This window comes from Tamandua tetradactyla, chromosome 9 (assembly GCF_023851605.1).
Source record: "Tamandua tetradactyla isolate mTamTet1 chromosome 9, mTamTet1.pri, whole genome shotgun sequence".
NCBI classification, from domain to species: Eukaryota; Metazoa; Chordata; class Mammalia; order Pilosa; family Myrmecophagidae; genus Tamandua; species Tamandua tetradactyla.
This window is the reverse complement of record NC_135335.1, coordinates 36,528,482-36,549,571: the sequence shown is the minus strand read 5'-3', so window position 1 is coordinate 36,549,571 and position 21,090 is coordinate 36,528,482. Positions and strand designations below refer to the sequence as shown.

The 21,090-nt window shown below is 38.0% G+C and overlaps 1 protein-coding gene across 5 annotated transcripts in view; it reads left to right on the top strand.

Annotated features, from left to right (window-relative positions):
* The window catches only part of PPARG (peroxisome proliferator activated receptor gamma), a 121,732-nt gene that overhangs the window by 51,754 nt on the left and 48,888 nt on the right, over window positions 1-21,090 (top strand). The gene's annotated exons all lie outside the window — the stretch shown is intronic.

Sequence of the window (21,090 nt, the reverse complement as noted above, 5' to 3'; positions counted from 1 at the left end):
GAGGACTATTTAAACTGTCTCCATGACTGCAGGGCAGAAAAGTTCCGGAAAGCGTTTAGATCAGAACATTGGCCAAAGTTTTCACCTTTCCAGAAGTTTGAGCTGATAAGGGACCCATGAAACGTCAGGAAATATATGTACCGGTCCTGCCTGGCCACCTTCTTGCGATGTGAATTTGGGCCAGAAACTCAGTTTCCACCTCTGTGAACAGAAGATACAGTTATTGTGAGGGTTGAGTGAGTTGTGAAAGCACTTATAAAACTCTAACAGCCCTCCCTAGAATTGATTTTGGCCTTGTAGTATTAATCACTTGGGGATAGAAGAGAAGGCTCTGATATGATATCCTAAATTTGGAGCATTTTAAGCAATTTAGAAAATAAAAGCTGCAGAATTCTTTACTATAATAGGTGGCAATTATTCGAGTGGGATGAGGCTTCTGTGTGAGCTCCCATGAGTCCTCTGATAAAGATACAAATAAACTGACAAATCATCTCCCTCTTTTTTTTTTTTTTTTTAAACATTCATGAACATTTGTCTATGGAGATTGGATTTCCAAAGGTTGAAATCATTCTTTGGGGTTAAATGAGAGTGCTGATTGCATGTTTTCTTCTCAGAGACATTGAAAAACTGTCTTACATTATAATGCTCTCTTTCTAATGCAGTGGAAGTGCAGAAAAGATTAGGCTTTTGACTTGTTCTGAATTTTGTAATATCATATCTAATAATACTTTTTCTAGAATTTTACTATTGTCCATGTTAGTTTTTTCCTTATTTTGGCTTTGGGGTTATTTTTTGTTTTGTTTTGTTTTTAATGATTTATTTCAGATATAGCTGTTCAAATCTTTTACCTGATCACTAGGACTTAGTAGTCCTTTCCCTCAAGCTATGAATTGGAAGGAAATAGTCAAATCAAATGCCATTTATATTAGAAGCAGGAAAACACAGTATATTTTTTATTAGTATCTTATTTTCCCCCCTACTCCCCGTAAGAAATGCAACTTGTCCTAAAAAACTACCTGATAGCAGCTATCCCCTTAAATTCTGTTCATTGTGGTATAAAACATGGGTCATTAAATGAAAAACAATTTTTGTACCTCTGGTGGCAGTTCTCGAGATCAGTGTTTTTAATCAGCATTCACATTTAGTAACTTAACCCTGGGGAAATTCTAAAATCTCTGTCACTCCTTGTAAAGTAAGTATTCTTTCGGGTCAGAGGAAATTTGAGAATGTAAATATCTTCACTGTGCTAGATCAACAGAAGTGATACAAAGTGTCTGTTATTTTAGCTTCCTTTGGACACTCTTGGGTTTGGCATTCTAGAAGCCATTGGGTAAATGTTTCCTGTCCATCTACGCTGCTGTATAGGTTCAGAAATATGTGTGAGAATGAATTGGACCCATTTGAATGGAACCAAGTTTCTGCAAGCCTCCACCGGATTTTTTGTGGGTACAGTTTTGCACCTCTAACTAATTTGGAGACACAGCAATTGCCCACGTAGCTGATAGCAACGGCAGGCCAACTGTTGTAACCTCAGAATTAAGATCCCGTGGCTGTTTGAGTGCACAGTTTTTCAGACCCATGTAGTTTTTATTTGAGCAAGGGATTGTGGGTAGAAGATTGAGGTTCCCACAAGGAGTGAATGGCACTTGTGGTTTACAGTATAAAGTAGATTTATAACAGTCAACTGCCAATTGCCTTTGTGTGAATTATCTCTTGTTACCTCCCTCCAGGACTTCTGTCTGGCTTTTCAGCCAACCTTCTAAGTTAGGAACTCTCTTCCTTCCAGTCCCGACTGCCAGCTAAAATGGTCATAAGTTTGTCTTTATTATCAGTCTCCTAATATTTACTGAGCACCTGCTGTATTCAAAAGGCACCATAGTGAACCTTGTGATGGCTAAACAACATTCCTGGCTTTCAGAGCTCTCTAAAGTTTGCTTCGATCGTGTGTATTTTATCTTATTACCCACTGCTCCCCAGATTGGGCTCCCCTGCTCTATTCAGCCGAATCTCATTTTCCCAAGAATAAACCCAACTCGTTCTTGCCTCCAAGTCTCTTATATCCTGGAATGCTTTTCCTAATTCTTGCACCTTTTCAAGTCCTATAATTCCAGTTCGAGTTCAGTTAACCTCTACTCCATGAAGTGGTCTCTGACTCTGGTTCATTGCTTTCCATCTCTTCGAAACCAAAACTATGTCCAGTATGCATCCCTTCTGCCTCCTCCACTGCTCCGCCCTGACCCAGGCCAGCATCTCCTGCCTGGATCACTCTGTGCGTCTCCTGACAGCTTTTCCTGCTTCTCCGCTTTCCTTCCCAGGAACCCCGTCTCTAGCCATTGTCCGGAGGGGTCACAGTAAAACGCGAGTCCGATCTGTGGCTGTGCTCAGAACCCTGCAGTGACTTCCCATTTCATCTGTCACAACATTGTGACTCTGCTCCCCCACCCTCACCCCTACCCCCACCGCCACCTCAGGGCAAACCCTTGACCCCCTCTCTTTCATTTCTCCTTGGCTCATGCTGCTCCAGCCACCTGGTCTCCCTGCTCTCCCAGCAGCGCTCCTGACCTGCTCTCGCTTCTGCCTGCGTCTCTGGATTACTCTTCTGATCTCTTGATTAATTCCCTCAGCTCCTTCTAATTTTTGCTCAAATCTTAGCTTCTCATCAGGCCCACCTGACCATCCTATTGAATGCTGCAGTCTGCCTTCCCTCCTGCCCTACTCCCCTCCGCTCTCCATTTTCTTATGTCTGAAGCATTTCTCATCCACTAACATACTGTATAATTTTCTTATTTAGTATGTTTACTGTTTATGGTCTGCCTCATCTTGCGAAGGGTTATTACCCCATGAAAGCAGAGATCTCTGACTATTTTGTGCACTCCGTGATAGATCCCCCGTGCCTAGAACAGTGCTTGGGAAACCGTGGTGTTCACTGATACATATTAAATGAAAGAATAAACTCCTGTAACGCTGATCATCTATATCACACAGTTTAGCTCTTATTAGAGATTGCCTGGCATTATTTCCTCTTGCATGTTTCCTAAGTCAACTTATATAGTCAATGAGGACAAAATTCGTGTTTTGCTCTTCTTTATTCTACGAATATCTAACACTTAATAGATATCCAGTAAGTTCTTGTTGACTTATTAATATCAAGGTGATTTCTTCCTGTACATAAGCAAGATCCCAAGGTCCCTGGATGGATTCTGTTTAATAAATAAAAACAAAAGTTTAGTGTATGCTATATGCTATTGTAAAATCAGTGCCAATAAAGACAAGTCAACAGTGCTATAGATGCTACAAACCAGGCCAATACCTATTATTTAGAGTTATTTGTACCATTTGGTCTATTAGCTTGAACTCCCACTTTGTGAATTATCCAAATTCCTGGTTTCTCCTTTGAGTCCACCCACCTTTTCATGCTTCTGATATTTATTTGAAACTTCAAGAGACTTATTGGCTAGAAGTGCTAAGAAAAGTAACTTATTTGATTAAGTAGCTAACGTCCAACAATTTAGCCCTTAGTGCAGTGCCTACCATGTAATAGATACCTAATAAATATTGGAAATTTCTCACTCTTAAAATGGAAGTTACTGCTTTGGGATAATAGAGATTTTCGTTGTCCACGCTATCAGAAGTTTTCTCTTACCTTCGTTAGTTAAGTTGGACTTAGGGCTTATTCTCATATGATCTTTTCCTTTTTTTTTTTAGATTTTTTCCCCACAATATTTAGATGTCATCTGATAGGTTTTTATATTATTAATCACAGTTCCAGAAGAAAGAAACCAAGATACAATTATTTGTTTTGGCAAAGAGCCAAGAGCAAAACTAAGTAATGAAATAGGAGGCCCAATGTCTTTTGCATGTGCCAGATATGTGAATGCTATGGTTTCCCTTCCTTCTTTTAACTAAGTCTGTTCTTGGGGAAAAAGTGAGATATTCATTATTATTATTTTATAAGCTTTGCACTAGCAATTAAATATTTTTATGTAAGATCATCGGACTATGTTCTTATACTTTATCCAAAGCTCTGCCTTTATTTTGGTCATTAAATTTAAAGATCTATTATATAGATTGTCTAAGCAAGCTTGCTCAGTTGATTCAAGTGTGATGGTAATAAAAACCAAAAGTTTGTTTCACCTGGGTATGGCCAGATTTACATAGAAAAGAACTCGTTTTCCATTGATCTGGACACGTCTCTTGTCACAGTTACCCAAGACACAAACATATTTGTTGTCTTTCCTCATGCAAGAACATTTTTTAATTTGTGCATTTAGTCACCATCATTGTATATCATAGCATTCCTAAGTTACCATCTCAATCCTTATCAACAACATTTGACTCAGGAGAGACCGATCCAATTTTCGAGTGCATGTACTATACAAAACCTCATCATCTTTGATGTGTAACCTTGAGTTATTATTTCGTAAGCAATCTTGGACCATATAAAGGGAATACTGGATGAAAAGAACAGGTTCATTTTCCTTGGAATATCAGTATCAACAACAACCCAAATCCTAATAATTCCACTGGACCCACATCACTCAAAACCCACAACCCACCTCTGCCATGAAGCTATCTCTGATTATTTTGAATGCAGTGGTCTCTTTGTCCTCTACATTTCTAGAGCAGTTATCTAGTTAAACTTCCTTGTGTTATTAAAATTATCTTTCATCTTTGTAAGCTTTTCAGGGTTAAGAACCTTATTCTAATAAGTTTCCTGTGAGGCCTGGTTTTGCAATATGTCCTCAGCTTAAGGTACTGAGAAAGAAAAATGCCAAAGAACAGTGAAACAAGAAAGGGTTTGGAAAGACAAACAGTAGTAAAGTATAGTGATAACTCTTGTAAGAAGCAGGATTTCTAAAATAGACTGTTGATATGCAGAAGAGTTAAATAATTGGCATAAAATTAGAAAACAGAGGTAGTTTATTAAGACTGATTTTAATATTATTTTTTCAGCTTCTGAATTGGGCAGGTCTCACGAGAATGCCCTGGAAATTCTATAAGAATCCTTTTAACACAAATGGAAGCATCTTTGTTTCCTTGTTTGGTTGATCTCCATGTTTTTTCCCATCAAACCTCCCCCGGCCCCTGACTTCTATAAATATTTTGTCCTATTTAATCTTTTTATCGAAGTATAATGTACAGCAAGAAAAGTACTCAAGTCATAAGTGTATAGATTGGTGAATTTTCACAAAGGAGCAAAATGTATAATTCCAACCAGCTAAATAAAGAGAACGATATAACAGCACTCCAGAAACACCTGACTCTTCTCATTTCTAACCAATGAGATCTAATCTAACCAATAGATTTAGTCTTGCCTATTTTTGCATTTAGATAAATAAAATGATATATTGTTTATTCTTTTGTGTCTGGCTTTTTTGTTCCGCATTTGTTTGGGAGATTGATCACTTTGTTGAGTGCCATTGTAGGTCATTCATTCTTTCTTATCACTGTATAGACTGTCATTGTGTGAGTATACCACAACAGATTTATCCATTCTGCTGTTGACATTTGGGTCATTTCTAGTATTGCAAATGATGCTGCTATGAACTTAGCTGTTAAAGGGTTTTAGTGGACAAGAGTACACATTTTTATTGGGAATAGGCGTGGGCCATAGGGTATGTTCAACTTTAGCCGATACCGCCAAGCATTTTGAACATGGTTATACCAACTAATATCACCAGTAGTTCATTGAATGTTCCATTTGACCTACATCTTCACCACCACTTGGCATTTTCTGTTTTATTTTAGCCATTCTGGTAGACAGGTAGTGATATATTATAATTTTAATTTCCCTTTTCCCTGATAACTAGTAAGTTGATCAACTCTTAAAATATTTTTTGTCCATTTGGCAATCCTTTGAAGTGGCTATTCAAGTCTTCTGCCCATTTTTCTATTGGGTACTTTGTATATTCCAGATATGAGCTCTAAAGCATACTTTGTCAGATGCATGTATTGCAAATTTCTTCTCCTACTTGGTGGGTTGCTTTTTTATTCCCTTAGTAGACATGTTTTTAATCTTAATATAGTCCAGTTTTTTTTAATTCTTCTTTTATGGCCAGTCCTGTTGAAGAAATATCTGCCAATTCCAAGGTTGATAAAAATATTCACGTAATTTTTGTTTTGAAAGCTTTTTTTGTTTAACATTTTACATCTAGATATATAGTTCACTTGGAATTGATTTTTGTGTATGGTATAACGCAGGGATTGAGTTATTTATTTTCCTTATGGATATCTAACTGACCTGCCACATTTGTTGAGAAGATCAACCTTTCCCCACTACACTACAGTGGCCTTTTTCTCATAAACCAGGATCCATGTATGTGTGGGATTGGTTATAGGTCTGCTCTTCTGCTGAATTGGTCTATTTTTCTGTCTTTGTACTGATTATATTGACTTAATTACTGTGGCTTTATAACAGGCCTTGATATCTGTAGTTAAGTCCTCCAGCTTTGTTCTTCCTCTTTAAGACTGGATTGCTATTCTTGGTCCTTTGAATTTCCTTATGAATTATAGACTCAACATGTCCACACCCACTGAAGAATGTGTTGGGATTTTGAAGAGAATTGTGTTGAATCTTAGATGAACTTGGAGAGAATTGACATATGTACAATATTGAGTCTTTCCATCTATGAACATGGTATATCCCTCCATTTAATTAGGTATTTAAAAAAATTTTTTTTCAATAATGTTTTTAAACGTTTTTGGTGCAGAAGTCTTGCCCATATTTTGTTAGATTTTTTTCCACGACGTATTGTATGATTTTGGTGCTATTGTAAAACTAATTTCATTTTTTATTTTTTGCTGACGTTTAGAAATACAATTGATGTTAGCATTACATCCAGCAGTTTTGCTAATTTTTCGATTAATTCTAATAGTTCTTGTGAACTACAGTCAAGTCATTGTAAGTTATGTATTTATTTACGCAATTGTGTCATCTGAACGTAGTGTTTAGTTTTATTTCTTCTTTTCCAATCCTTGTGTCTTTTTTTCTTATTCCTGTTTCATAATAGGATCTCCAATACCTTGTTGAACAGAAGTGGTGACAGCTGTCGTTCTTTCCTTATTCCTGATCTCAGGGAGGAAAGCTTTACATAGTTCACCATTCGGTAGAATGTACTCCAGATTTTATATTTGCTTTGTTTTGTTTATAGATGTTCTTTATCAGATTAATGAAATTCTCTTTCTTCTTTGTCAACAATTTTTTAATCACAAGTGAGTGTTGAATTGTATCAACTGCATTCAGATAGGGTATTTTTGATAATGCTCTGATAGCTCAGGAGGAAGGTTTAAATATGTAAAGAAGTTTACTGTGGATATTTTAATATCACATGAGGATGTATGTTAAGATAATGTACAGTATAGCTAGGGAATATCTGCAGATCAGCCCATAACCACCAGTGATCCAGCTCTCTCTGTTTTGATACTTTTGGTCTCTGTGTTTGTTTAGGTTAAGACCATTGTCTTCTCATTAAGAGTTCCTGACGCAGTAAATTGAAAGCAAAAAAAAGTAAACAAGAGCATAGTGTATCATCATTTTGCCAGACTAAACAACTCTTTGAATAAGTCAGTGGGATTCTTCTCTATCATAATCCCAGGCTGTTAGAGGTGCTTGTGTTGTAAAGTGTTACTTAAAACCACTACCTTTTAAAACCACTATCTTTTCCAGTTGCAGATCTCTGACTCTGTTGGAAAGGTAGGTAAAGCCCAGTGTGACTGCAGCTCATCTTTGGTAGCTCTCTCCTTTCCAAGTAGTTACAGGCTGTGTGAAGCATTCCTTTCATTCTCTTCCTTCCTACTCACTCCCCTCTCTCCTGTTTTCATCCCCCAGCACTGCAAAGCCAAAGCAAAATGTGGACAGGGAGCTGGGGGTAGGGGGTGGGGTGGAGCATTCCAGTTCCTTTTTTCTGACCTCAGGCGTCATTCTTCACTTGCTGCAGATGGGTGCTTGGCAAAGTCATTTTATATATACATACTGCTAGTTTTAGCAGAAGAATCTTTCAGTTAATTTGACCGTAATGGAAAAGATGACAGGATTCTCCAGCTAAAGGAGCAGAAGACATGTTAGTATATGAGGACGTTACCGTGTAATCTTTCCAGCCTCCTGAAACTTCAGGACTGGCTTAAGCAAGCTATCCAAACAAGGTGTGATGTAAGAGGATATGGGCTTTTAAAAAGTATAAAAAAACAAACATGGTCTTCTCTAAAGCTGAAGATACCCTTTGTTGATCTGGATTTGAACTTCTGCTGTGAGACCTTTTTGCTTATTGCGAGGAAATGCACATTGACAATAATGTTGGAATGTTTCAACCTCTACCCAGCCGGGGTTTCTGAGTATCAATGGGAAATCAAACCACAGAAGCATTGTATTTATTTTTTAATACAGTCTAAGGAGACAACAGATTGAAATGCATTTTCTTATATTGAAGAGACAAATGACACTCCAAAGAATTCCTTCCTAATTCTTTTCTTAATTCACAATGTCTAAAATAAGGGGCAGCATAGGTTCTATATTCAGAGAAACCAGACCTGGATTTCATCCACGAGCTCCAATACTATTAGTTGCATGACATTCAACAAGTCACTTAACCCCAATATGTCTCATTTTTTTAATCTGTTAAGTGGTGATAATAATTGATTGTGACTCATAGGACTGTTAGGAAAGTTAAATTACATAGGTAATGAGTTTAAAGTACCATCCCTGTTATATAATAAATGCTTGAGAATTGTTGGCTATTATAATTAAATTGCACTTCTGCTAATGGTATTCCACAGTCTTTTGTGTGGAATCAATATCCATGATACCAGTGAAGGGCAAGAAATGAATTGGTAGAATTTATTTTTAAAATGCGTGATTCAAAGATATAGCTGTCTACTGATCATTTACCAAAAATATTTTCTGATTTTCCTTTGTCTTGCTTGAAACCACACTAAAATTTGTCCACATTTTCAGGATTAGTGCATGATCATTCCTTTCAAGAAGACTAAGAAATATGTAATGAATGTATTTTCTCCTTCCTTTAGCTGAAATTGCGGGAAAATAATACTATTAAAAGATATGTAACTTGAGCTTAATTTTTATCAAAGTAATAGTTGTAGAGTATGTGATCATCTAAAAGCTAAATAGTATAAAGTTTTTAATGAAGAACAGCAGACTTCTGCCCTACTCCTTCCCACACCCAGTTCCCACTTCTCAGAGACGATTAAAAATCCTTTAAACATTTCTTCTAGTACCTACCTCCATATCTTTGTACAACCTGCTTGTTGTGCTATTTCTTTTTTTTAATTATATTTATTATCCATTAACCTATTGTAGAAGGTGAGAATTTGACCCTTTTAACCACCACGTCCCCTGCCCCCAAACACAGGCCTCTCCCCCTCCCATCTTCACAGTACAGTCATTTGTCCTTTGGGATTAAATCAGTTTTCCACATTTACTCTGTAGTAACTATGAAAGTGTCTCTTATAGTTGAGCCAGATGATATACTGGTATTCTGTTTCCTGTCCTGCACAGCTATTTGTTTTCCTGGAGTTAATAATCCATTTTTTTCTTTCCCCACTTAGCAGTTGCTCATTTCTGTATAGCCTTTTCCTGTATAGCTATAAATCATTTGTTCCCAAACCCTCTTTCAGCATCATAAAAAGCTCCTCTCCACGTGGTCAAAACCGCCAGGTAATCTGATTTCTTGGGTAAGCCCATGTGGAGTTTTTCAGGCTCCAGCTAACTTCGGGGCTCCCCTGGGCTTCCTCTCGTCTCTCCTGTTCCCATCTTTGCTTGGATCTCAGGTTTTCACCTGGCTTTGTCCTTGTGGACAATCTGGGTAAGAGCACGTGAGCGGTAAATTGTTTGAGATCTCTCTCTGAAAACGCCTTTATTCTACTCTCGTGCTTGATTGAAATTGTGGCTGAGTAAAAATTCTAATTTGGGAGTCATTTTTTCCCTGCATTTGGGGGGCATTGCTCTGATTAGGGTCCAGCTTCCAGGGTTGCTGTTGAGAAGTTCAGTGTCGTCTGATTCCTGGCCTTTTACATGGGACTTTTTTTTTTTTATCTGGAAGGAGTTAGGGTCACCTCTAGGTAAGGGACACGGGGTTTACAGTGACTTCTTTCTATAAGTAAGGAATCCTGTCTTGGTTGGGTTTTGTTGTTTATGAACCAGTATAAATCTTTGGCCTTGGTCATTTTGAAGTTAAGGAAAAGCTGGCGACACGTCATACGGAGGATGAAAACTATGTTTTCCATCTGTGCTGGAAACAGAAAAGACAAAAAAAAAAATAGTCACAGATTCTAACACAGGTAGGGTCATCATTTCATGAACGACATTCTGTCGAATAAGAAACTCAGAAACTGCACACGGTGCCCTCCCTTCTCTTTTGGGTATTCTTATTAATCTGTTAGTCTAAATCTCGCAGTAGACTTCTTCAGCCCCGCTTAATCCAGCATTTCCCAAATTTATTTGACCACCAAATCTTCTTTTTTTCACTGTAATTCTTTCTAAGGGGACATCTTTAGCATATGCACAGCACTGCTCGGGGAATGCCACATAGAAATAGCCTTTCCTGGCTACCAAAGAGGTAGTAATCTTCAAAACTGTAGAAGAGATGGACTGTGGACCCTCCTTTCCCAGAGAACTTTAAGACAGGACATCTGTTTTAGGCGTAGTCCTGTTTGAACAATGGGATTTTGCTGCTACTTCTTCCTCTTCCTGTCCCCTAGAGGTAGCCTTGGAGGCTTTTAGCTTTTAGCTCACCTTTTCTATGACTTTAGTACACCGATTACTAATAAGTACAAAACGACTTCTCGTGATAACTACATTTATTGACAACTTATTGTCAGGCTCTGTGCTGAGTGCTTTACATGTATTATCTGTTTTAAAACTTATAACTGCTCTCTGTAGTAGGCAATGATAATGTGATATGTAATATAATATTATAATATATAATGAAATATTTTAAAATTTTTTAAATTGTGAAATAGATATACAAAAAAAGCAATAAATATCCCAAATCATTTTAACAAGTAGTTATAGAACAGATTTTAAAGTCTAGTATGGGTTACAACTCCACAATATTTTGTTTTTTCTTCTAGCTGCTCCAGGATACTGGAGACCAAAAGAAATATCAGTATAATGATTCAGCACTTATACTCATTTGCATAATATAATATAAGATGGGGATAATGAAGATAACGGGATAATTGGGATAAAGAGATCACAAAATTGGCAAGCAACCAGGCAGGATTTGAATCCAGCCCTCTGACCCCATCCTGAAATTCAGTATCCTTCACTGGTTGGTGTTTAAACAGGAGCCTGCACAAACTACCAAACAGATAAATAAAACATGTACACCTGTATTGATTCTGTAGAAATTTGGGCTGAGGCAATGCTCAATTTGTTAGACCATTCGATTAAGCAAAACCCCCATTCCCTGAACCTTTTGATGAATTCAGATAGATTTTTGTTAGAAACAAATTCTGTCACAGATTTATTTCTCCTGCATTTTCTTCTGTTATAATTTGCCAAAAAGTTCCTCTCAAGAGACTTTTTTCCTTCTGAAATTTGATGCTCTTATTCTGATAGCTTATTTAGTTAAAACCAAAAACCCTGGCTCTGTGAAAATTCACATAAGTTTTAAGTCCCTCTTCCATCATCAACACATATAAAAACAACTTCATAATGCAGTGCAGAGAATCCTAGCTAGAAGACCGAAAACCCGAGTTCTGTTTCAGTCTGCCTCTAACCAACTGTGTGATCATGGGCAAATCACTTTATTTCTTTTTCTTCATCTGTCAAATGAGGAACTTTGATTATCTCAGAAAGACCTTTTTCAGAATGATTTTGATGCCTGAATGTCAGCTATCCTGATATGGGAGCCAAATTAGAAAATCCCCAGGTCAGATTGCACTGCAGAGTGATTCGCTTGACTCAGAAAGGAGGAACTGGAAAATAAGTTGGTGCCACACTTATGAGTACCATGGCATTAAACTGAAACAAGTTAGAAGAGACTGAAAAATCGGTGATTGCCTCTTGAAGGTCACTTCCAACAAGGCTGTTAAGTTTTAGAGAGTCTGTGCAAGGCTTTTCCTGACGCCTGTTCCTGTTCCCTAGATGAGCACATTTCCCTAGGAAAGCTTTTATTTGGGAGTCACTCTGCATAGGACATGCCCAGGCCCCTGGACCTGGTACATCATAGGTGTTGCGTGAATATTTGTGAAAGTTAATAGTTCTTTATTATCATGGAGCTCAATGGTCAGGAAGAGGTTTTTTGATTTTGTTTTGTTTTTATCTAACCAGCACGCAGGCTGTGGAGTTAGAGCTCTGCATTACTGTGTGGTAATGGTCTAACACTGGTCTATTACTTGCCTATTACTGGCCATCACTCAGGAATCGGGGATTCTTAAGTGAGTCATTTACTTCCGTGATGTGTGCTGCAGTTTCCTCTTCTTTAGGGAGAATTCTAAGTGCATCTGCCTCTGAGGCTTGTGGCGAGGAACAAAGGTGACAAGCCAAGTACAATATTTGGCCCAGTACCTAACAACGATTTAGGGTTCGATCGATGTCAGCTAACATCATCATTGAAGAGATGCAGCATTTTCTCAGCTAATGCAATACACGTGTTTCTTTTCTTATCATAAGGGAAAACACAAAACCCCAAAGGGAAACTGTCTAGTTCTGGCACTCACTTTTCTGATTTAACATCTTTTCGGATCCACTTTCACACCTCCAAATAAGGATACCTATCCAATTAGTGAAGTTACTCTATTTTTGCATGAAATTGGTTGTACTTTTGTTTGCTCTTGATTGTACCATGGTGTATTGTGAAAATTCTGCTCGTTGACTGTCGCAGGGATTAAAGCCAAGTTTGCAGATCTGCAATACCTGGCACAGACTCCTGTCCTCACAATGTCTGCCTAAAAGACCCTTGCCTGCTTGAAACACACTAAGGATTGTGAAATTGACAGATATATCTGTAGCAATGCAACTCAGTGTCACCCAGCTGTAAAGTTAAGACACTGTTTCTTATTCCTGAGAGGGGCTGTTGTTCATGCAAATATTTTGTTCATTTGTTCTTTCACGGGTAATTGCACGGAGTAACAAAAAACACCTACTCGACTTACAGTTTTGGCAGGAACAGTAGCTTATGTTTTCTAGAGACAAAATTAGAAGGAGGCTCCCTGGACCCATCTCGAAGTCAAAATAAAATAAAATATCTAGGAAATCACTGTGCCTCCCAGTAACTCTGGTGCATAAAGTAATTGTTTAGGTCAAGGCGTCCCAGAAATAAGAGGCACAGTGGAGAAAAGCGAGGGGAGGGAGGAGGGAAAATATGTGTTTGGGGCAATATGTTTTCATAGGGATGAAGAGGCAAGCTGTTTTTCTTTCTTGCTTTGTCCTTTCTGTTAAGAAAAGGAAAACTCTTTATAGGACTCTCATCTTCCCCCTATAATCATCAAAAGAGGAAAACTGAGTATAAATTGTATTTTATTTATAATCTGGAAGATTAAGATCTCTTCTTGGGAGGCTTAAATGTTAGCAAAACTAAACCATTGAGAAAGTTTCTTTAGTTTTCCATTTTTCACAGTAAAATGAAAACTCGTCTACCCTTCTCTTTTCAGTTGGCAAACATTTAGTGAACAACTAAAGTGCCTGAAGGACCTCTGAGAAACAATATAATAAGACATTGTCCCTCTGCTCCAAAACTTGAAATCAAGCAGTGGAGATACTTACCCAAGTAATGATATATCACAGTTAAAGAGAGGTTTCATGGGCTATGGGAGCACAGAAAATGGAGCGTTTTAAAGTTGGAGAATTCACAGGAGGCTTTATGGAGAAAGTGGTATTTAGGCTGGGCTTTGAAAGACAGGTAGAGATGAGGCTTAGGAAAGAGATCTTTCAGCCTTGGGAAATACCATGAACAAAGGCCGACAGACTAGAAAAAGTAGAATATGTTTAACCTGGGCATATGGTTGGACATGCCTAAGAGGAAATGCTCAGGATGGGAGAGAGGTCCAGAATAGGTCATAGAAAATAAGACTGGAAAGGTAAGTTAGGGCTGGGTTATGCAAGACCTTGGGCCACAGGTTGAGATGACTTCATTTATCATGTAAGTCACTGGTTCTCTGGCTTTTCCACCAATAAACCCTTGGTAGTAGTATAAAAACATACTACTCTTTTGGCCATGAAATGTACTATAAGCCCAGAATTTGGGGGAAGTTTCCTATCATATCTTTAAAAGTCATGTGAAGTTTTCGTTCTGTTCCTTAACACATAAATGGTTAGTTTGACATTAAATGTTGTCTCAAAGTCTTTAAATAAAGTAGATGCCCCCTGGGAATAGGATTCCGGTATTAAGAAGCATGACTTTGGTTGACAGCTAGTCACTGAACTTGTAGTTTGTTAAAAATGAAACAAAACATTAAAAAAAAAATTTAACCAGTAAAATGGTGAGTGACCAATTTTTCCCACAATCCAGTTATTTTTTGCATCCTTGTTTTCATTTTCCAGTGTCCACACAGAGAAATAGGGGTTACCTTCAACTCACTTAGTCAATCTTCATTTTATTCGCAGAGGAACTTTGCAGGAGGCACAATGAGAAGTGGTTGATAAACCTACCTCTTGGATATCACAGTCCAGACAAAAGAGATCTGTTTTGATAATGACACTAATTTATAATAAGAAAAGTGGTTAAAGAAATGAAAATGTAAGCACATGAACAAAGACATCGAAGTGACCTGTCTTAAAAGTGCAGATGACTCTTGAAACAAAGGTCACAGTTGGATGGGTAAGCTTGTCATTAGAATACAAGCTTTTTCTGGATATCATTGAAACCCAGTGTGACCTTTCAGCTATCACCAAAACACATTCCTCTTTCTGGTGTGTAGTGTTTACCCGGTAACACAGATAACTCAAGATTGTGTAGGCACTTACTCATGTAGATATTCAGGCATGTGAACCCAAACAGTGCCTGGTGAGTTCCCTGGACCACTGAAGCCCATTCGCCACGCTGCTGTCCTCACTTGTGCTGCCTGCACATGTTTTTCTTTTGAAGACTACAGCTGAACTCTTTAATGTCAGGCAAGAGCTAGCCTTTGAGACAAAGTTCCTTAAAGTAAGTTCCTTTGAGTAAGTTCCTTAACTCTCTATTGCTGGGAAAAAGCAAGGGGCCTGAGCTGTTTGTTTGTAACTTGGTTGCTCCTAGAAACTTCGGGTATTTATGTGACACCTGAGACCCAGAGTTAGAGCTCTGAAGCTATGAAAGTCAGCAGTACCCCGTATGGGAACTGTTTAAAAAGTTGAAAAAGTGGTCAGACTTTGAGTAGAGATATGAATGAAGCTGATCTGGGTAGGACTAAGGTAGATCAGAATATAGGGTCAAGGATGATATCGTCCATATTTTAGAACTTCAACTTCTGTGTGAGACCAAGGGGAGACCTATTTATTTGGTGCAAAATTTTGGGTAGCACATTACCTAATTGAACTTGTATAGTCAGTTTAGCTGGACAGCATAAGTACATGGAATCCTGAGTAAGGTGAGAGATTCTGTTGGTTTATCCAGATTAGTGTAATGCCCAGAGTAATTTGGACAGAGAATAAAGAAATATTTGCAAAGTCCCCTTGGGGGACTGGAGGGGAAAAAAAGCAAGTGAACCATTCCCAGACACTCCCAGGAGAGTAGCCCTTCTTCCATGAACCTTTTTTATCCATAAGAGAATATATTCAGAATAGGGTTTCCGGATCAACCTTGAGTTTGAATTCTCTGCTGCCTTAGCTGTTGGACCTTAAGCAAGTCATTTCACTCCTCTCTAGATCCTCTCTAGATCTACCTTACGTATCTGTAAGATGGGGAGAATATCCCAGATTAAATGAAATAGAAGGTAGCATGTGTCCAGTACATGAGATATACTAAAAAAATATTAATTTGCTTCCTCCATTCCCTGCCCCCTTCTGCTAAAATTTCACAGCCATCTCTGTCAGTCAGAAAATCATTTAAGATTTAATAAATTAATATGTAATGAACACCTTCTGTGAGCCAAGTGCTTTGCTAAGTGCTGGGAATAGAAGACCACATGGAGACACATAAGCCTGCAATTCCAGGAGCCCCGGACTTTACGAGCAGTTCATTTCTTCGCCTCCAAGGTCAGCAGTCTTGAATTCACACAGCTCTCCACTAGTGCTTTTGACCAAAGAGTGAACGTTTGAAAAATTTAGCAGCTGCTCTTTTTGGTAGCACTTTTGAATAGTGAATTGGTTTCAGGGTAAACCAAGTCAGACAGCTTCCCTTTGCATGAAGGTATGAAGTCCACACACTCTAATGAGCTACAAGTCCAGATTAAACACGTAGACCCAAAAAACCTGTTAGGGCTTTATTTCAGTACCTGTGACCACAAAACATAGTTAGAAAAATGCATGTGACGTTTCTGTCTTGAGTGGGCAATTCATGGGACTAGTTATGCTGTGGCCTTAAATCCTCATAAGTGTTTTTATCCCTTTGTCTTTTATTAGTTTACTTGATTCCATTTTTGTTTTTGTTTCAGGAGGCAGTTGAAAATTAATGTTGGGCTAGATATTTTTTTAATTAGAGAAGTTATTTCCAGAACTATCATGCATAAAATGCAGAGTCCCCATATACCACCCTATTATTAATACCTTGTTTTAGTGTGACATAATTGTCACAATTCACGGAAGAATACTTTTATAATTGTACTGTTAATTGCAGTCCAAGGTTTATATTAGAGATCACTGTTTGTGCTATATAGTCCTATGGGTTTTTTTTTCCATTTTTATTTTAGTAAAATATATACAACCTAAAATTTCCACCTTTTAATCACATTCAAACATATAATTCAGTGCTGTTAATTAGGTTTATAATCTTGTGCTACCATCACATCATCCATTACTAAAACTTTTCCATCACCCAAATAGACACTGTACAATTTAAGCATTAACAACCCATTCCGTACCCCTACCTCACCCCTGCTAACCTATATTCTAGTTTCTGACTCTGTGAATCTGCTTATTCTGATTATTTCATAAGTCAAGTACAATCATTGTCCTTCTGTGTCTGGCTTATTTCATTCAACATGATGTCTTCAAGGTTTTCCCAAGTTGTTGCAGGTATCGGAATTTCCTCTCTTTTTATGGCAGAATAGTATTTCGTTGTCTGTAAATACCACATTTTATTTATCCATTCATCAGCTGATGGACACGTGGGTTGCGTCCATCTTTTGGCAATTGTGAAGAATGCCACTATGAATGTTGCTGTGCAAATATCGGTTCAAGTCTCTGCTTTCAGTTCCTTTGGGTGTATGCCTAGAAGTGGAGTTTCCAGGTCATATGGTAGTTCTATACTTAACTTACTGAGGAACTGCCGAACTGTGTTCCACAGCAGCTGTACCATTTTCTATCCCCACCAACAGTAAATAAGTGTTCATATTTCTCCACATCCTCTCCAACATTTGTAATTTTCTCTTTTTTAGTGGTAGCCATTCTAGTGGCTGTGAATAGGTATGTTGTGGTTTTGATTTGCATTTCAAATCAAATAGCTAGTGATGTTGAGCATCTTTTCGTGTGTTTTTTCACCATTTGTATATCTTCTTTGGAGAAATATCCATTCAAATCTTTTGGCTGGGCTAGATTCTGATAGTGACATCCTCTCAGTTGTAATAAATATATGTCCTTGTATTTCTGCTCTCATTGTTCTCAAATATTGGTACAACTTTCTCCTCTTTAAGAAAAGCTGTATCTACAGAAAAAATTTAAATATTTGAATAACTTCTTATAGTGCAGACAGGATCTTCACCTAAAATATTTGTTTCGGTATTACTTAAAGAACAAAACTGTTTTATAATGCAGTTAAAGAGCAAATTCATTTTTCAGTTATAACAAAGCATCACAAACACAAACAGAGTAGCAAAAGTTCCATCCAAAAGAGAAAAATGCCTAGACTTTAATGTCAAGAAGCCGAAATTATCCCAGAATCTATGATCTTTAAAAACAATCATTTAAGGCAATGCAGTAGTGGCTCAGTGGCAGAATTCTCACCTGCAATGCCAGAGACCTGGGTTCAATTCCCAGTGCCTGCCCGTGTAAAAAGAGAGGAAAAACAATTATTTAATAGACTCAGTTGATGATCTTCTATAGAAGATAATGAGAGTAGAGCAAAGATGTTTGCATGACATTTAATGATGACACTACATACATTTGTTCTAATATAAGGTTTTATATTGTGTTGTCCAGGTATGGGGTGACGTCCTTCCTGTATTAAAACAACACAGCCGGTAATAACAGGGTGATTATTTTCTATTTTCTCATTGTGACGCCTGGATGACATTAATCACTTTACTGAAAAAGGTTTCTTTTTTTTTTTTTTTTTGGTCTGGGCAGTCACCGGGAGTTGAACCTGGGTCTCCTGCACGGCAAGTGAGAACTCTGCCACTGAGCCACCATTGTCCACCCACTTTACCGTAGACTTTTTAAACATCTTTTTTTTTTTTTAGCCTTACTTTATTAGAGAAGTTGTGGGTTTACAGAACAACCAGACATGCAATCCAGGATTCCCATACACCACCCCTCCACCAATACCTTGCATTGGTGTGGAGCATTTGTTACAACTGATGACAGCATATTTTTATAATTGTGCTATTAAAGCCTATGGTTTAGCTTTGGGTTCCCTGGATTATTTCTTTGCAGTGTAGTTGCATGGATTATTTTTCTTAATTTTTCTTCTGTTGCTATATATATAATCTAACATTTCCCCTTTTGAGCATATTCAGATATAGATTTTCGTGCTGTAAATTGTGCTCACAATGCTGTGACCCCATCACCGCCATCCGCTACCAAGATACTTCCATTATTCCAGACAGGAACCCCGTACATTGGGAGCCTTAACTTCCCATCCCCTATCCTCCCCATCCCCTTATCATTTTATTTTAAAATCCTTTCAAACTTGCAGGACAGTTACAGAAATAAAACAAGCCCAATACAGAGAACTCCAGCGTATCCCCCCCCTCCCCAAATACCCAGATCCACCAATTTTAACATTTTGCCACACTTACCATATCATTCTGTCTCCCTCCCTATCTAACAATCTATTTATCAATCTATTTTCTGAAGACTTTATGGAAATTGGATGCATCATTTACTTGAACATTAATACTGCTTAGAGCATGTACATGCTCTAAGAACAAGGACACTCACTTCTGTAACCACCTTAAGAACTGTTATCAAGTTCAAGAAACTCAACGCTGATATAAAGTTTTCAGTCTATATTCCCTTTTTTCCGGATAGCCCATTAATGTCCCCTTTTGCCTTTGCTCTTGGCTTGCGAGCTCCCATCCAGGATAATATATTGCATTTAGTTGTCATTGTCTCTTTAATGGCTCTTTCTGCTTTTTTTATTTTTAGAAACTTATATACAACATAAACTTTCCGATCTCAGCCACTCATAAGCATGCCATACAATGGGATTAATCACATGCAGTACCCTCACCTCTTGCCATCACTAAAACGTTCCCATCTCCCCAGCCGAAGCCCTACACTCAATATGCATTAATTCTCCATTTCCCCTGCCTCCCTCCTCAGCAACCTATACTGTAGTTTTTATCTCTGTGAACTTTCATATTCTCCAGTATTTTGTTTGTGGTTTACCATAGGGCTTAATTCAACATACTAAATCTGTAACAGTCTCCTTTGCGTTTGATACCTGCTTAATTGCGGTAGTATACACAAATCGTGTTCCTTTACCCCTTCATCTCCCCATCTTTATGAAGTTCCCATCACAGTTTACTGATGGACACATTATAGACCAAAACCATTAATTTATCATTACATTTTATGCATCTGCCTTGTAGATACTTCAGGAAATAAAAAGTGGAGTTACAAACCAAAAATACAATAGTTGGTATTGGAGAGTTTTACTTCTGCTTGTGGCTTCAATCTGTTGTCTATTGTCCTTTCTGTTCAACCTGCAGAACTCTCCTTAGTCTCTCATTAGGGCTGATGTAGTGGGGAGAACCTCCCTCAGCTTTTGTCTATCTAAGAATGTCTTAATTTCTCTCTTTTTTGAAAGATAGCACTGCCAGATATAAAATTCTTGGTCACCAGTTTTGTGCTTTCAGCACTTGAAATACGTCATCCCCTTGCCTTCTTGCCTCCGTGGTTTCTGATGAGAAATTGGCAGTTAATCTTATTGAGGTTCCCTGTACGTGAAACATTGCTTCTCTCTTGCAGCTTTCAGTATTCCCTCTTTATCTTTGGCATTTGACAGTTTGATCATAATATTCTGCCTCATGGGTCCATTTGGCTTTATCTTGTTTGGAGTTCATTGAGCATCTCAATGTGTTTATTCATGGTTTTTATTAAACCTGGGAAGTTTTCAGCCATTATTTCTTTGAATATTCTCTCTTTCTTCTCCTTCTGGGCCTCCCACAATGTGTGTATTTACTTGCCTGACGGTGTCCCACAGGTTCCCCCGGCTCTGTTCACATTTCTTCGTTCTTTCTTCTTTCTGCTCCTCACAATGAATGATTTCGATTGTCTGATCTGTAAGTTCTCTGATTCTTTCTTCTGCCAGCTCCATTCTGCTGTGGTCTTCAGCTCTGTTGTTTCCTTTTGATAATTTCCATCTCTCTATTGATATTCTTTTTGTGTTCAGCTATCATCTTCCTGATTTCCTAAAGTTCTTGGTGTATGTTTTCTTAGGATATTTAGGACCATTTTTTAGAAGTCTTTGTCTGGTATGTCACAGAACTGGTCCTCCTTACTGATGGTTTCTAATCTTTGAATCTCTTTTGCCTGGACCATCACTTCCTGTTTCTTCGTAGGTTTTGTAATCTTTTGTTGAAACCTGCACATTTTGATATTTTAATGTGTTACTGCTAGAGTTTAGACTTTGAGGTGTCTGTTCCTTAAGCTGTATCAAGTCAGTGTTACAACACTGAAAAAAAAAAAGGAAACACCGTTCCCAGTGCTTGCATACTGCCCTGTGTGAGTGCTCTGCTGTGGGCTCATCCATACAGTGAGTTTACAGATTAGTTCCAGGCCGAGCCAGAGGGGCCTCCCTGATCCTTTCTACGCACAGATCTTGACCTGGGGAC